Genomic DNA, 19439 nt, shown 5'->3' with positions numbered 1-19439 from the left:
TTAGGTGTGTGTGTGTGTGTGTGTGTGTGTGTGTGTGTGTGTGTGTGTGTGTGTGTGTGTGTTTATTAGATTGGTTGATCAGGGGAATGATGATATGCTTTACCTAGATTATAGTAAACTATTTGACCAAGTCATGTTATTCTTGTAGCAACGCAAAATGTGGGGTATAGGATATATTAGTTGCATGAGTTCAGTACTGTTTAAATGGTCAGATACCAAAAATAATCATCAATGTCTAGATATCACCTTGTAGGAGGTCTGCAGTGAAGTGCCTTAGGTATCGGTTCAAAGACCTGTGCTATTTAATCATTTTAACTGATAACTTGAAATGAAGATCAGCATTGTTTATTAATTTCTTAAATGATGAAAAGTATGGAGGAGTAATAGAGTTAGGATTCAAGAAGAACTTGAGGTTCTAAAATAATTAGCAGAATATTGTTGTTCAGTAGCATAACTGACAATATGTAACCCCATTTAAGTTTTCCTTGGAAAAGGTACTGGGGTAGTTTGCCATTTCCTTCTCCAGCCCATTTTTCAGACGAGGAAGCTGAAGCAAATGGGGCTAAGTGACTTGCCCAGGGTCACAGAGTTAGTAAGTTTCAGAGACCAGATTTAAACTCAGGAAGATTAGTCTCCCTGATTTGAAGCCCAGTGTTCTAACCACTTTCCACCTAGCTGAGTGAGCTGAATCTACCCTGATGAATTATTAGGGATAGATATAAAGCCTTTCACTTGGTTTTAAAAAATAGCTTCACAAGTACAAATGAGGGAAACAAGGCTAGGTGTTTGAAAAAAAGAGAAGCTAGATGTTTAGTGGAATATAGGTCCAAAATGAGCCAACAATGTGACATTAATAAAAAAAATTGATTTTAGGCTCCATTCAGGGAGGCAGGGGAGGTCTCGGATTATGTACTTGACAGCATCCTTGTACTCTGCCCTGGTCATTCCACACCTTGTACACTAAGTTCAGTTTCAGCAGTTACATTTTAGGACAAATACTGATGAGCGAGAGAGCATCCAGATGAGAAAAACAAGGACGTGGCAAAAAGCCTTGAGATCATGCCATTTGAAGGAACGTATCTTATTTTATCAGGGATGAACAGATTTAGGAGAAACAGAATAGATCTCTCCAAGTACTTTAAAGATTCTTTTCTGTTGATATATGAAGCAAGATAGGAGGCCAAATTTCCCCAGAATCCAAGCTCCTTAATAATGGAACGGGTTGCATCACGATTTGGTGAATTCCTCTTCCTTGGAGATCTCCCTATTGACTCTGGACAACATATGGCATGAACTTCATGTTCCAATGTAGGCTAGGCTAGTCTGACCCACTTTATATCTTTATTGCCTTGGTCACTGAAGCAACTTCCAAGATCCTTTGTCTCGAATAGGAATTCTTAACTAGGAGTCTCCAGACCTCATAAGTGGCTGTGGACTGATTTTAGGAGGTCCATGAACTTAAATGAGAAAAAAAAATCTTGAGTTTTCACTCACCTTGAACAAAAATTTAATATTTCTTCCAATTGTGAATTAAGAAAAATATTCTGAGTTTTTTACAGGTTTAAGAGCCCTAAGCTGAGAGTCAAAGTTGTTAAAATGAAAACTGATGACCACCAAAATACATGCTGTAGTACAGAGTGCCTTAGAGTCAGAAGACCTGAGCTTAAAACCAGACTCTCATGTAAATACCTTTGTGACCTCCATGTCTCAGATTCCTCTTCTGTGAAATTGGGAAAATGACACTCATGTTATGTAACATAGTTGTTGAAGTAATTTCTTAATAGTAGAACATCGTAAGTATACAAGAGGTTATGTGGTGTAGTGGACAGAGACCTGGCCTTGACACCAGGAAAACCAAGGTTCAAGTCCATCTTGTGACTTTGAAACTTTGGCATAGTCAGTAAAGTGCTAAGTACTGTAGACAATTTTCTAAGACTATAAGCTGTAGAGAACGTGCTGACCTGCATTAGTTGAAGGAATGTATTTATCTAGGAGTTTCCTAGTCATTAAGAATATGTCTAGTCTCTGTCTCTATGAACAGGAGCTATTAAAATGTCATATTAACCTCAATAATTCAAGAATCAACGATTTGATGAGTGTTGCACGGATGAACATTAAACTTTATTAAATGAACTTTGTTAGTTCACACAGGAGACAGATAAAAAATATCATGTGGTGTCCAGGTCCCTGGTAATGTGATAATAATAATAATAATAATAATAATAATAACTGCAATTTGTACTTTGCTTTAAGTTTTACAAACTGCTTTATTAACCTAAAATTTGCAAATTTATCCTCACTAAAAACTTTACATAGGAATTATTATCTCTGTTTGACAGATGAGCAAATTGTAGTTTGGTATGGTATGTCATATGACCAGGAAGGTTTAGTGGCAGGATTCCAACCCAGGTTTTTTCTAAACCCAAATTTACTTTCCCTTTCACTGTGACATGCTACTTCTCTATACTCAACACAAATTTTCCTTGGACAATAGACATCTAATCTATTAGGAGGCCAATACTTTAAGCCTTTCCAGTTTGGCTATATTGGACTTCTCCTGAAGAACTTGGATTCATATCTATTCCACAACAAGGCATCAGGGTAGGACTTTGTTAAGGTAAATATCCTAAATATAACGCAAAAACTCAGGTATCTATATCTATGCCCTTCCAGGAATGGGATTTAGACAGTTAAGTTTTCTGGAGATGTGATAATTGTCCACATTTTGATTTTTATTGTTTAATTGAAATTTTCTAAAGTTCATTCCAATTCATGAACTTGTTATTTTAGAAGCATCGATGTCTATATCAATATAATGAGTTTCCTTTAAAAATCCATGTATTTTGTTTTGGGCATTTAAACACATTTTTCTGAAAAGACCTCTATAGGATTCACTAGTCTGGCAAAGGGCCCATGACACAGAAAAGATTCAGAATCCCTGAATTAGGTATTACTTCCTACTTCTGGATGCTATGCCCCACTGAATGTGCAATTAGGTAGTTTACTGCATAGAATGCTGGACTTAGAGTCAAGAATAGTAGAAAACAACAAATCTTGCTTCAGGTACTTACTAGCCATGTGATCCTGGGCTTATCACTTAACATCTGCAAACCTCGGATTCTTCATCTATAAAGTAGGAATAATAATAATAATCATGATAATGATAATAATTACTTCACAAGGCTGTTGTAAGGATCAAATAAGATAACATATATAAAGCCTTTTGTAAACCTAAGAACTCTACACATTTATCATGTTATTTTTGTTATTGCATAGTTATTGATTCATCAAAAACTTGTGTTAGTGTCACCTTCTCATGGTTGCCAGATCATCTCAAACCACTTTGGTGGTTTCCCCCAAATTACCTTCAACCAGGTTCAGAGTAAAATAAAAATTAAAAAGACAAGAAAAATTAAAGTCATGGGAAAAAGTTTTATATCATCAGTATACACCAAAGATTTTTTTCTTCTTCCCCCATTGAGCCTCACTCAAAATCCTCTGCCATATGTTCCCCATCTGATTCCTATGTTTTCTTATGCAAGATATTTATCTTCTAAATTTACAATTCTACTTCACTTTCTTTTTTAAATAATGTTGACTTTGACCATGCTTTACTCTTCTAGAGTCATATTCCAGCCCTGAGATCACATTCTACCAAGTCTCAGTAATACTTAAGAGTGTGAACCAGTCTATCTCACTTGATGACCCTACCTATACTTCTAAAGATTTTAATTCTTTGTCTGAGATTTGATCCCTAATTCTATTTTTTCTGGAGGTATAATTTGCTCTCTCATTCATCATCATGCACTTTGGGTTTTATGATCCTCAGGGATTATCTAGCATATGCCAGATATAGAGCATGGGAAGATAACATCTTTCTAATTATATTTCTATGACATCGACAAGTAGCATGTTGGTACTACCCAAAGGGCATCACCAACTGCCCATATGTCTCTCTTACTTCCCACAAATAAGAAGCTATTTCTCCCCTATTTGGGTTAATTTCAGCCTCTATGAGAAGAGTTTGTTATCTCTCATATAAGAAATCAAGAAAAATTCAGTTTAAATCTTCCCTTAGATATTTACTATTTACTACCACTATTTATGTGAATCTGGGCAAGTCATTTAAGCCTCATTTTTCTTAGCTGAAAAATGGAGATGATAATAGCATCTACTTCACAGAGCTGAAAAAATCAGGATCAAATAATATGTTCAGTGCCTTGAAGCCCTTAAAATGCTGTTGTTAGCTATTATTGTTGTCATTGTTATTCCACAGTCCACTCTTCAGAAACAAGTGAAGATTTTCTTAAGGAAAAAATAAAAGGTCTCATTGAAGGTATAATCAGTGGCTTGAAATGTTTAAAGGGTTGTTATATTCCTTGGTAGTAGTAGTATTAGATGTATTATGCTTATTTACAGAGGATATAAGTAAGACTAGTGGATGAAAGTTTTGACTCAAAATAAGAGAGAACTTCTTAACAATTAAAGAAATTTAAAAATGGAATGAACTTCCTTATAAAGTCAGCAGCTACCCATCACTGGAGAGATTCCAGCTCAAGTTGGATAACTTATCCAAGATATTGTAGGACAGATTCTTCTTTCAGCTGATTTAGCTAAATGACCTCAAATGACCCATTAAACCTCAATATTTGGAGCTACTTGAGTTTGTTCTAGGGTAGTTTTGAAAAAAGTTATTCCAGAGCCTATAGATTCCTTGTCATCATAAAATGACATTTCTACAGGTGTGACACCAGGTCATGGTTTTTTTTAAAAGTGTTTGACTTTTAACAGAATGACAGGCATATGCAACACTAAAAAATGTGTTTTGATATGGTAATTAGATCAAAATATGTAATACATAATGGCTTCATGATGGATCAACTGTCTCAATGAATCTCTTTTTAACATTTCATATTCTAAATAATAACATATTGGTGTTTGTCCCTGAGTTGTATAGTACTCTTTAATAAAGTTCCTTAAAACAATCCTGTGAGGTAAGCCGTCTAAACATTATTATTGCCTTTTCTACAGATGAGAAAAATGAGCTGTAGTGTGGTTTGGGGAATTGTTTGTTTGAAGTCAGATAACTAGTGAGTTGTAGATCCAAGAATCCACCCCCTTCTTCTGACTCCAGAGTCAGTGCTCTTTCCATGGTCTTTTAGATGAATCAGTGAGTAATACAGCATACTATGGTCTACTGAGGGCTAGAAGGTACCCGAGTTCAGACCCTGCCTATGACATTTCTTAGCTAGGAGACTCAGGGTAATTCACTTGATTTTTCTGTGCATCAATTTCCTCATCTGCAAAAATGATCCACATTATGGAATTGGGGTGAGGCTCAATGAGAATTAGGTGGGCAAAGTGCTTTGCAAACCTTGAAGCACTATATAAATGTCAGTTATTATCATTAAAGATGGTGAACATATTACTAGACTCTAACCTTGTTCCCCCAGGGTGAGCTCTATAATTATCTAGGAAGAGAATAGCTGCTCCATGTCTGACATCTCTCTAGCATGTCATAGAATCATCCTTTTCAGGCAGCGAAAGCAGAGATAAACACTTGCTTAGCCTCTCCTCCCCTCAGGCTGCAAGCAGAGCTTTTCTATCTTTTGTCTCTTTACCTCTGGTTTTCTTCTCTCATTTCAACAGGTTTTCTTATTGTTGTTGGCATTGTGGCTTCTAATTGCCACCACCTGTACAGGGCTGTTGCTGATCTTCATGGCTGTTTTCTTTCCTCTTCTTCTCTATGGTTTTCTTTCTTTTTGTCTCCTCTGTCTCCTATCACTTCTCTCGTGCATTCTTCCCTTTGTCCAGAAAGGCTGGCTTCAAAATCGCTGAGTTCTCACTGAATACTTTTTCACTGTCAAAGATTTTGTTTCTGTAGGCTCCCCAGCCCCACCAACTTTAAAACCTAGACTCTTCTGGAAAAACTGAAATTTTCCAAAAGGCAGGTAACTATGTAGTTGAGAACTTTTCACTCCTCAGTTGCCATGCGTCCTTTATAGGATAACTTAAAGCACTTTTAATTATTATGTAGCATATTTAAATATATAAACCACCACTGAGAATTTGATGTAAAAATAATAAAGCTAATATTTAAAATTTTAAAAATTGTAGTTCATTCTACATGATTAAGAAAAGCAAATTAGATGAAGTTTTCATGTTTAAAGAAAAGTGATTGCATTTGCGCATTTTATACATTCAATAGAGAACATAAGTATGACACCAGTTGTCTACTTATATTCCAACTCAGAGAAACACAATGTTAACAGAGTGCCCTCCTGCCCGTACTGATCCCTAAGGAAATGAGAACATATTGAGAGGTCCTTTCAAAGCAATAGTCCAAATAATAAACCAATAGCATTGAAGACCCTTTAGGACAATCTTTTCTCCTGAGTTTTCCATATGAGCTTGGACAGAGTCCAGCGAACAATTCAGATATGAGTCTTGGCATCATATCCAAAGCAAACGTGCAAGCAATTTGAGGTTTGTGCATTAGAAGCTGTTACTACTTTCCCATGTCAATTTATAGTGAGAGGCATTTTAAATTTATAATGAAGCTCTATTCTGCCCTTTGTTACCAGGAGGTTACCAGTAAATTCACAAGAGAAAAGCATCACCACAGTCCTGGATTTCTCCAGGGACTACAACAGAGAAAGAACGAGGTTTAATTTTCTATGCAATGGCTGGAAGTCAGTCAGACTATCCCCATAAAAACAATCAGGTATTTGCCCAGTGACCTATGGAGTAATCTGCAATTTTCTAGGTTGGGAGTAGAAATTGAATTCATTCCTTAAAAAAATCTGTCTAGCTGGTTTGAGTGTCTTACTTTATGAAGCCCATTCAACCCTGAGGGTGATCCAGGTTGAGAATCACAAATGTGAGTAGACCTCATCAGAGAAATATGCTTACATAAATGAGTTAACTAAACATGGACACAGTTTTTTGATAAATATGTAAATAGACACTGCTGGGGGGATATTGGCATGATATTTTATTAATATTTATTATCTAGATATGATTACTTAGAATGAATTTTCTATGTAATTAACAAATCTTAAGCTCATTTTATTCCTTAGATTATTTCTAGCAATTAACCTTCCATATATATTTTTAAATTTTTTATTTTGAATTTTTTCCCATGGTTACATGATTCATATTCTTTCCCTCTTCCCCATACTCCCCCACCCTCCATAGAAGATGCACAATTCCACTGAGTTTTACATGCATCATTGATTAAGACTTAATTCCATAGTATTGATAGTTGGACTAGAGTTATTGTTTAGTGTCTATATCCCCAATAATATCCCCATCAGCCCATGTGTTCAAATAGTTGTTTTTTCTTCTGTGTTTCTCCTCCCACAGTTCTTCCTCTGGATGTGGCTGGTTTTCTTTCTCATAAGTCCCTCAGCCTTGCTCTGGATCCTTACATTGCTGCTAGTAGAGAAGTCCCTTATGTTCAATTGTACCACAGTGTATCGGTCTCTGTGTACAAGGTTCTCCTGGATCTGCTCCTTTCACTCTGCATCAATTTCTGGAGGTCTTTCCAGTTCACATGAATTCAGTTCTTTGAGCACAATAGTATTCCATCACCAACAGATACCACAATTTGTTCAGCCATTCCTCAATCGAAGGACATACCCTCATTTTCAAATTTTTTGCCACCACCAAGAGCGCATCTATAAATATTTTTATACAAGTCATTTTATCTATGATCTCTTTGGGGTACAAACCCAGCAATGCTATGGCTGGATCAAAAGGCAGATAGTCTTTTAGCACTCTCTGGGAAAAGTTCCAAATTGCCAGCCAGAATGGTTGGATCAGTTCACAGCTCCACCAGCAATGCATTAATGTCCCAATTTCACCACGTCCCCTCCAGCATTCATTACTCTCCCCTTCTTTCATTTTAGCCAATCTGCTAGGTGTGAGGTGAAACCTCAGAGTTGTTTTGATTTGCATTTCTCTAATTATTAGAGATTTAGAACACTTTTTCATGTGCTTATTGATAGTTTTGATTTCTTTATCTAAAAATTGTCTATTCATGTCCCTTGCCCATATATCAATTGGGGAATTAGCCTTCCATATTAAAATCCATCAAGAATGAAAGCATATATTGACAGAATTTGTTACTGAGTTGTTTATAGACATTTTCTATCTCAATTTCTGCATTAGTTATTAGTGTATAACCTGTATTTGTTTTCATAGAAATCTTTTTTGTGAGTATTCATCATGAGTCCTTCAATGAGATGATCAAATATCTCAAATTAAGATATCTATCACTTCATCTTAAAGTGATATTTATTATTGCCTTTAGACACATAATAAAACAAAATCTATGAACTATTTTATTTGTTTCTTTAAGGTGAACAAATTAGCTTTCTTTAATTTAGATACAACTTCTATAGATTTTGTGGTTTCATTTGACTAGAGCACTGTATCTGGAATCAAGAAAATCTGAGCTGAAATAACACATCAAAAATTTACTGGATATGTAGCCCTAGACTAGTCACATAACCTGTCTACTTCAGTTACTTAATCTGTAAAACAGAGGTAATAATAGCACCTAGCTCCCACAGTTGTTCTGATGATGAGATGATGAAATAACATTTATAAAGTGTTTTGAAAAAATCTAAAAATGCTATATAAATGCGAGCTATTATTATTTTTAGCAAGAACACAAAGACTGATACTGCAGTTCCTCCAAAAGGAAGTCTCTATGTTGGTCAAAAGATTTCCCATTTACAATGACTAAAGCTCAATGTGTATTCATACTCAATATCTAAACTGTGATTTTCCACACTTCTGTCCCCTTTTCTGCCACTCTGTCACTGTCATGGAAACAGAAGGGAGCCATAGTGGACTAAGGACCATTTTGTATTTTTCTTTGTTTCCAGGTCTTAAAATAATCAAAGAATTCATCATCAACTATCTAGATTGCCCTTAATGAATAACTAGTCTGGTCTTTGTAAAGCAAACATTTCTTTTTTCAGGTCCCCACTTAAAATCTTCCTAACATATATAACTTCTTTTTTACTAGTAAAATCTTTGATAATCCAGGGTCACCTCCATACCATTGATGTAGGACAAATGTCTAATGTTTCATTCAAGAAATATTAAATGCAATGTATAATACAATGTGCTAAGTGTTTAATATGCAAAAAGGAATATAAAGGACCATTTCTTTCCATTTGTATGCAGTCTATAAAACAGATAGGAAGCTTGAAAAGTGCAAAAGAGAAGTTAGAACAAATTAATATGAAAGATTTGAGCTCTCACTTCTAGTTAAAAGCTTTGCAGAGGAGATGATACTTGAGATGGGTTTTGGAATTTCTGGAATTTCAGGGAGGAATTTCAAATGGAGATAACATGAATATAGGAAGAAAGACAGGAGTGGGTAGGATAATGCAAGGAAAATAGCAAGTAACAAGGCCAATTGGGTTGGAGCATAGAGTATGCAGAGAAGACAGTTTAAAACAGGGCTGAAAAAAGTTGGTTGGAGCCATATTGCGTAGTCTTGAATACTAGTTTAAGAGTTGGCATTTAAATTGTTTGGGAAGAAAGGGATTAGAAAAACATTTTAAGTAGAGAAATGATGCAATCAGAGATGCACTTTAGGAGATAGCAACATAGTGAAGGTTAGAATATAGCAGCAAAAAGCTAAAGGCAGGGTGACTAGGTACAAAATTCCAGGAGAGAGGTGATAAGGGCCTGGACTATGTGGTGGCTGTTTGATTAAAAATTAGGGGTTATAAAAAAAAGCAAGGCAACCAAGATTAAAAGGCAAACAATGAACTGGGGAAAAATTTTCAAAGCAAGTTTCTCTGACAAAGGCTTCATCTCTCAAATGTATAGAGAAGTAAGTCAAATTTATAAGAATGCAAAGTATTTCCCAACTGACAAGTAGTCAAGGATATGAAAGTCAATTCTCAGATGAAGAAATCAAAACTAACTTTAGTATATTAAAAAAAATACTCCAAATCACTATTGATTAGAGAAATTCAAATTAAAACGACTCTGAAGTACCATCTCACACCCATCAGATGGGCTAATATGACAAAATATGACAAAAAAGGAAAATGATAAATGTTGGAAGGAATGTGGAAAAATATGCTGCTGAAGGAGTTGTAAACTAATAGAACCATTCAGGAGAGTAATCTGGAACCATGCCCAAAATACCAACAAATGTGATTATTCTTTAACCCAGCAAAATCAATATTAGGTCTTTATCCCAAAGTAATTAAAGAATAGGGGAAAAGAAGCTACCTGTACAAAAATATTAATAGCAGCTCTTTTTGTGATGGCAAAGAACTAGAAACTGAAGGGATGTCCATTAATTGGAGAATGGTTGAGCAAGTAGTATATGCTTATAGTGGAATATTATTGTGCCATAATAAATGACAAACAAGATGATAAAAAAAACCTGGAAAGATTTATATGAAGTGATTCAAAGCAAAATGAGCAGAACCAAGAGAATGTCATACATAGCATCAACAAAATTTTTGATGATAAGCTATGAATGACTTAACTATTTTCAACAAAACATGGATTCAGGACAACACCAAGAGACTCATGACAGGAAAAAAAAAAAAGAATATCCACTGCCATTGAAGGAACAGAGACTGATTGCAAATAAAAAAATACCATCCTTTAATTTTTCTCTAGTGTAAGCAATATTCTTTCACAACATGGCAAACATGGAAATATGTATTATATTACACTATATGTACAACAACCTATATCATATTATCTGCCATATATATATGCCATATATATATATACCATATATATCTTGGGGAGTTGGAAAGAGAGAGAACATGGATTGCAAAATATTGGAAAATGGGTGTTAAGCAATTGTAGATGTAATCTGGAAAAAAGAATTCAAGAAAAAAGAAAATTAGAGGACAGATATGAAAGCTATTTTAGAGACTATATCATTATATCTTGGCAATTTATGAATATGGAGAATGAAGGAAGGAGAAAATTAAACATCGTGCCAAAGTTTTGAAAAGGGGTAGGACAGAGGTTGGTAGTTCTCGTAACAGATGTAGGGAAGTTAAGGTCCTCAGGCTTTGAGGGAAGTGCTTCTTCCACTGTTTTCTTTATAAACCGTGGGACCTGGAATGATTGTTTCAGGAATTCAGATTTACTTAATTCTTCCTTCTCTGGTACTAGCATTCCCTCCATCACAAGCCTTTGACCTGACTTTCAAATACTATATTTGGTCTTTGAAATAGGACGCATCTAGGCAAAATTAAATTGATGTTCCAAGAAGCACTTAATTTGATCATGTTTTAATAGCCTGGGGAGAGGTCTCAATAGCAAATGTTATTTTCCTAAAAAACATTTCCAAACAGAAAAGTTTGTTTGAATCATCAGAGGAAAGCATTCTTTTGCTCTTAGGCCAGTTGAGTTTCATATAATAATGCCTTTGCATCTGTTTCAAAAGGGTGGCTGACATTGACACCCCCCCTCATCAAATTGTTCAGTTTGTGAGAAACTCTCCAAAGAATGCTCATTGTTTTCGGGATGGGCCTGGTGTATCTGTCTTCAAAAAGCTCTTTGCATGTGGTGAAGCAGTGTTTTAAAAACATGCTTATTTGGCTAAAGTCGATCAGCTTCAGCTGATTTTCAGGGATATTTGTTTGGCAGCTAAAGATGAGTCGCTTGTTTAGTCCACTAATTCAATGAACTTCTCCAAAGAAGCAGTGTTCCCAACATTTTATATCCCCTCCCAAGTTGATTGGCGTGAAACATTTGTTTTCTTTTTGCACCAAGTCTCTGGGATATAGTTGGCAACTCATAGTAAAACAGCAGAATAAGTCTACTTTTTAAAATACTTCAGGAAGAATTAATCCTGCTTTAATAACAAATAACAAATTAGAAGAAGCAACATGTTACCCTTCAATTGTCAGTAGGCTGATCATGCATTATCATCAAGAAAAATTGATATTTTTGGATATTATTTTTAAGATTGTATGCAGGGGTTCAGTGGTAAATTTTTAATTTGTTCGCCAGAAAAAAGAAAAAAAAACTATGAGCATATATGTATACACACATGCACACATACATATGTATGTCAGGCATTAAATGCAGTATAATCTGTATTAACATTTTCCCCTTCATTTTCTTAAGCCTTAAACAATCAATATAATAAACTGAGCTTCGATTTCTACCATTTGCAAATTCTGAGCTGTAAAATGCTCACAATGAAAATGTAATGATCATCTATCCTGAGCTGGCTCCAGCACACTTCTTGGGAAACTTTCATTGTCAAAAAAATCATGCTAATTGCTATTTGTTTTTCTTACAAATAAATATGTTCTCAGCTATACTGCTTTTCCTATAAATAGACAATGGAATTATGTATTCTGGAGCATTTAAAACATATCATTCCTGGGAACTGAGGACCAAAAAGTATGTATATAACTTGATCAACTTCAGAAGGAGATTATTTTGTTTTGCACAAGGAGAGAATATAGTAAAAGACCAATGGTTCATAGGTATATTCAGGGAGAAGTAGTTTCACAGAACTAACAACAGAAAAAAAGTAAAACTGTTTAAAGATTGAAAATTACAGTGTTTTGTTTTTTTTAAGATAAGGATGTTTATATTGCCAGTTAGAAAATACAAATGTTAAATACTTGAGAAAACTTTATATGCCGATGAAGCCCTTAATAAGACAATGATATTGTACTATTATCAAATAGTATCATTTTCACTCAGGTTTGTGCTCTTCTAAATTTTCATCATCTAAAGAATTTTTACAAATTTCCCTCTTCCTCACCTCTTCTGCCCTCTTTCAATCGGAAATATGTGAGTTAGGCTAGTTTTTTCACTTGTTTACATTTGTGTGGTTTAGGGATTTTTGCTTTTACTTTTAGATTTTTGTTATTTTTTTTCCCTTAAGGATTCAGTGGCTATTTCAACAACCACTGTGAAAAGTTTAGGGCAAACACATGCTGAAAAGAAGCAATTAAGTCAAAAGAAAGTGAAGCAAATGACCCAAATTATTATCTCATTAAAGTTCCTGAAACTTTATATATATATATATGTATGTATATCTTTCATGATTTAAATCTGCCCTGGATCATCTCAATACCATAATCAACATCTAGTTTTCTCCCCCAAGTGATTTGTATAGACCTTGTCAGCATTTTACAGGTTACATTTTTAATACAGATGGTTAAATCGCCTCAGTCTGAAGCACTTAAAAATTTTTTTTTCAATATAAAGGATTCATTCTTTGACTTAAGATCTGAATAACATGTTAGGTCAATTTTTATCTATTATCTACTTCAAAAAGAGAACCATAACCATTGTAGTTAACATATGGAAAATATCAGTGGACATTAATATTTGAATTCTATGATTTCCCTTCAGATAGCCTCATGTTAGCAAATAATTTCTTCTCTGGTAATTTTTACTAAACAGACATGAATTTGAAAGAGAAAAATTTTTTTCATGATGATTGTTATTTTCTTTAATTATATCCCTTCAGATAATATTTAGATAATAATAATTCACATAATATTTCATTAGATTCCCTTCAGATAATAATTTAATCATATCCCTTTAGATCATATCAATATGCTAATTTAAGAGGCAGACACAGTGAATAGAGAACTGGCCTCAATTAAAGGAGCACTTGGGTTCAGGTTCTGCTTTTTCATGTATTGGCACTAAAATTTAGAAGATTCCTTAATCTTTCAGTAGTCTACCAACTTTCTAAGATTATCAGCTGAAGAAAACATGTCAACCTGCATTGTTAGAAGGAATTTCCTAATCCCTCTACAAATGAAATCTCAGGACTGGTCCCTAATAATCAGAATATAAAGTGAGTTTGATGATCTAGCATTAGTCATTCAAGTTAGCTAGTAAACCTTTATTAAGTGCCCACTATGTGCCAGACACTATACTAAGCAATGGGAATACAAAGAAAGACAAAACACAATACCTGCTCTCAGTCCAACAGGGGACAATGTGCTTAGAGAATTATACTCAAGGAAGATATATACTAGTTATAAAAGAAATAGTTGACAGAGAAAAGACCCTAAAAATAAAAAGGAAGGGGAAATAGAAGTTGGGCTTTAAGGAAGCCAAGAAAGCCAGATGGTAGAGATTTTGTTGTTGTTGTTTTAATGAAAGTAGACTTTATCATAGCAACAACTGAGTCCCACAGCCCCAAGGACCAAATTGCAGCACCTTCCCACCTCCCCAGACCAGTCCTCCCTAGTAGAATTGTGGCATCAGAGACAAGAAGGATGAGCATTCCAGGTTTGGGGGACAATCAGTGAAAATGAACTTTCTTGTTCAAGGAATACAAGTGGGCCAGTTTCACTGGATTAGAGTACACAGAAGGGAATAAGATAGAAGAAAACTGGAAGGGGCTAGGGAGCCACTGTAAATTACTGATAGTGGGTTGATATGGTAAGATCTGCATTTTAGGGAGAACTTGTTGATAGCTAAAAGGAGTTTGGACTGGAGTGAGGAAAGAATACAGGTAGGAGGACAATATATTATTATAATAGTCTAGGTCTGAGGTTGATGAGGGCCTGCATCAGGGTACGGGCAGTGTCAGAGGAAAGATGGGGTCCTATAGGAGAAATGTTAAGAAATCAAAATCAGTATTTATGGAAGTAATAATTTATATTTGAGTGTGCATACTGACTTACCTTTTTGCTTCCATCTGAATATATAAGATACCCTGGATGTGGATGGAGAGAACATTTCTTTACCTACTTTGAGATTTGGAATCTTATACCAAGTTTATAGCCACTGCTCACCACAGAATTATCTGACAATAGTTCTTTTTTATATGGCACTAAGTGGTACCTGACAAATGTTCCTATTATACATGCGAAAAATGAGAGTGATGGGATCCCTAAGGAAAGGTTCCTAAAACCAGTGAATAAGTTTCAAAGCATCCCAGGTGAGCATGCTCAAAATCTTTGGCTTTTCTCTTTTTTTACCTTTGCCCCTCACTGAAGGAGTCTAGATCCTAGACTGAGCTCCAAGTATGCTGCAGAGCAGTCAGTACATTAAGGGATAAATATTTAAAAATGATGCTGTTAAAAATTTAAACAAGTTAAACGATGGATTTCAATGGTAATTAATTTTTTTCTTGTTCCTATAATTCAAGACTAGCAGTAAATGTTTTTATATAATCTTGAATGTGTAACTTCTTTGTGTTCTCAACTTATAAAATTCTACCATGTATTTTCCCTATTTCATCAAATCATAGGTGTATAGATCAAGTACCTAGATCTAAGGAACTTAGAGGTAATCTACTCTACTTTGTGTCATTTGGAATTATCATAAGCCCTGGGAGACTACATCTCCCAGGACTCTCTGCCCCAACTTCCCCTGACACCTCCCACCTTTGTGGGAGGTGTCAGAGAAAGTATAAAATAGAGAGTTTGGCACCTTTTCTCTCTTTTTCTCTACCCTGGAGCTTTCTCTCTACCCTGGAGGCTGAACCCTGCAGCACTCTCTCTCAGCACATTTTTCCCTTTCTTTCACCTCCTAGTTTTTCCTAGACCTTCCCTTTTCTAATTTAAATAAAACCCAGCTATTCTAAACCTAAAGTTGCTCTCTGATCTTTAATTTGAGCCCCTGAAGGGCTCTGGTCAATTTTCCCCTGCTGGGGCTGGGGACCTGCTACCTTCTTTTCCCTTCCTCTACATTCCTCTCTCCTTTCTCTCATTCCTCCAATCCTCCTACCTTCATCCCCTCACCCCGATCAGTTTATGGTGACCTTCAGATGACAAAGACTAAATTATTTTTTATAAATGTGTGTGTGTGTATATATATATATATATATATATATATATATNTCTTTTTCTCTACCCTGGAGCTTTCTCTCTACCCTGGAGGCTGAACCCTGCAGCACTCTCTCTCAGCACATTTTTCCCTTTCTTTCACCTCCTAGTTTTTCCTAGACCTTCCCTTTTCTAATTTAAATAAAACCCAGCTATTCTAAACCTAAAGTTGCGCTCTGATCTTTAATTTGAGCCCCTGAAGGGCTCTGGTCAATTTTCCCCTGCTGGGGCTGGGGACCCACTACCTTCTTTTCCCTTCCTCTACATTCCTCTCTCCTTTCTCTCATTCCTCCAATCCTCTACCTTTATCCCTTCACCCCGATCAGTTTATGGCAACCTTCAGATGACAAAGACTAAATTATTTTTTTATAAATGTGTGTGTGTGTGTGTGTGTATGTATGTGTGTGTATATGTATATATATATATATATATATATATATATATATATATATATATCCTAATTTATACTGGTAGTAAGTATCAGAAATGGGTTGGTTCATACCTCTTCCCATTGAATCATGCTACTTCTTAAATTCATTTGTAACTTATTTAAGGCATCAAGAATGTAGTGTCTATTGGGTTACCTTTGAAGATTATCTATATCTATATCTATATATTTCAGTTCTCCTGACAATAATGTTTTTGTTGTTCAGTCATTTTTAATCATGTCTGAGGCTTTGTGACTCCCTTTGGGGTTTTCTTGGCAAAGATGCTGGAGTGGTTTATCATTTCCTTCTCATTTTATAGATGAGGAACTGAAGTAAACAGGGTTAAGTGACTTGTCTAGGGTCACACAGCTAGTGAGTGCTTGAGGCCAGATTTGAACTTAGGAAGAAAAGACTTCCTGATGCATAGAGATCCACTGTGCTACCTACCTGCCTCTGACAATAGTACTCTCCAAAACATCACTGGACAACAGCACTGAACTCATTGTGCAGCAAACTGACCAAAGTCAAACATGTATGCCACTTACAGAGACACCACCATTCATATTCCTCCATTTGCTTGTTTTGCATCATTTGCATCCTGGGACTGAGTTCCATGTACAACCAGTTCTTAAACTTATTTGTCAATTATGTGATCACTATCTCTGTCAATTAACAGATTATTTTAAATACCAAAGTTGCATTCTTCTCTCTGATACATATGTTACTCTGCTATAAGGTGGTGTGTGGGTGGGAATTGTAAACCAATTTTAGCATCAGACATAAAACTAAATAACGCATTTCCTTGCACAATAAAAGTGATTTTGTTCTATCAGTCAGTCTCAGATTTAAAAAAAAAATTAAACTCATTTTCTATTTAAAACTTCAGTTAATTCCAATAAATCCACAAGCATTAATTAAGCACCTACTATTTATCCAGTACTGTGTTAAGTTCTGGGGATATAAAGACAAGAATGAAATAGTCTATGTCCTCTATAAGCTTACCTCCTGTTAGAAGAGATGTGCCTATGGGGCAGGTGGGTAACAGAGTGGAAAGAATGCCAGGTTTGGAGTCAGGAGGATCTGGGTTCAAATCCTGAAGATTTCTATCAGGATAAAACATAAAATCATTACTTTTGCTTTTTAAAGCATACTTTGGACGTTTCCAACATTTCTAGGTTTCTTATTCTTTATCCCCCTTTCATGGACTCTGTCATTCAGTGACACTGGACTCCTTGCTGTTCCTCTCAGAAGCTACTCCATATCCTTAACCTGTGCCCTTTCACTGGATTTTTCACAGTGGACTTCCCATTCCTGGAATGCTTTCCCTTCCCACATCTGCCTCCTGGTTTTTTTCTTTAAAAACAAAAAACAAAAACAAAAACAAAAAACCCTTACCTTCAATCTTAGAATCAATACTGTGTATTGTTTCCAAGGCAGAAGAGTGGTAAGGGGTAGGCAATGGGGGTTAAATGACTTGTCCAGGGTCACACAGCTGGGAAGTGTCTGAGGTCAAATTTGAACTCAGGACTTTCCATTTCTAGGCCTGGATCTCAATCTACTGAGTCAATGATTAGCCTCATCCTGGATTTTTTCAAGTCTCAGATCAAATCCCACCTTTTATAAGAATTTTCTAGTTCTTCTTCTTAACATTAGTGTCTTTCCTCTGTGATTTTCTCCAATTTATCCTGTTTATGTAATTGTTTTCCATGTTGTCTCCATTATAAACTTGAGAACAAGACTTGTGTTTGTATTCATCATAGCACTGTGCTTGGCATACAAAAAGTACTATACTTGTTGGCTTGACTTGACTAATAGAATTTATTGACAATGACTGCTCTCTAGGAATATCGCCTTAGCTTCTTGGTGTGTGTATCAGGGGCTAGCAGATGGACTATAGAGGGAGAGTCTAGACAGAGGGAGACCAAGATGATGATGATGATCCAGATGCAAGTTAATGAAGAGTACATGAGTAGAGAGAAAGGATAAAATGAAATAGCTGCAGATTTGGCAGCTGAATGGCTATATGTGGTGACTAAAGGTAAGGACTCAAAGAGAGTGCTTATAGTGGACATTTAGGTAGTGTTGACTTGTGAGAAGAATCCCCCCAAATTGTCAGCCAACACAGAAATGAATAAAAATGACATGGTGGAGCTGTAGCCCGTAAATGTTTAAGCAAAAAAAAAAATGTTCTGTATCGATTAGTCAGTGAACCAGTATTTTTTAGCAGCCTTCTTAGTCAAAGAGTGCTAACAATGGGGCAAAGAAAGTTAAAACAAAAATGAAAGTTTCTGAACTCAAGGAGATTATATTATACTTCATCAGGTGGGGGCAAAAAGCCAATAACAAGGCAGAGCCATTTCAGTTCTACATTGCTGAAGCCAGATTTCATTTTGGCTTTTCTCTTTTTATTTTGGCAATTGTGGTCCAGAATTGGAGAACCAATTTGTGATTCTGATGCAGAATATCCCCATGGGTTCTCCACTTAGCTCTCATCCAGAAGACTATGGAGAAGCAGAGTTCATTGGGATTTTAACCTGTTCTATTAAGTTTGACTTAGATTCCTGCATTCTGCTGGCAACATTTGTGCCCTGGCATTCAAAAAAGAAAACGTGTTGGAGTTAGGGAAAATACATAAATATATATAGTTTTGGAACAAAGAATGGCAAATATCCTAGAGTGGATAGATTTAAGTAGAGTTCATAAATAATAATTTGGGAATATAGTTCTATAATTTTAAAATCATATTTTCAGTCGTAGGCAGCCAATTTTTTAATGATCTGAATCAATATAGTGGCAAAAATTAAGGCTATATATTATAGTAGAAATTGAATTTTACTCATTTTTATTCACTTGGTGAGTTTCCTAACCTTCCAGAAAAGTGGTAAGTACTGTGGAAGATCTTGGAAGGAGACAGAAGAAATTAATGTTAGCAGATACAGCAGTTTAAAATGCCAAAAATATGAATAAAAGGAACATTTAAAGTGTTCTATTTAAAACACTGGCCAAAAATTACATTAGCACTTTGTTAATGATGAATTTCCATGGAGGTATGGACTATATTAATTATTTGGTTAGAGGCAAGATCATGGTTAAACATGGTATAAACATCTTTATTTTAGAGCATTGGAGAAATAATGTTAGTACCGTAGAACTTCTAAACAAAGGTATATGTATATGGGCATATACACATATA

General features: G+C 35.4%; 1 protein-coding gene across 1 annotated transcript in view; it reads left to right on the top strand.

Moving 5' to 3' along the window:
- Positions 1 to 19439, top strand: part of HGF (hepatocyte growth factor) — a 95232-nt gene that overhangs the window by 46495 nt on the left and 29298 nt on the right. The window lies entirely within an intron of this gene.

This window comes from Gracilinanus agilis, chromosome 5, assembly GCF_016433145.1.
Source record: "Gracilinanus agilis isolate LMUSP501 chromosome 5, AgileGrace, whole genome shotgun sequence".
In the NCBI taxonomy this organism is placed as follows: Eukaryota; Metazoa; Chordata; class Mammalia; order Didelphimorphia; family Didelphidae; genus Gracilinanus; species Gracilinanus agilis.
The sequence above is the reverse complement of the archived record's forward strand: the minus strand, read 5'-3'. Positions and strand labels throughout refer to the sequence as shown.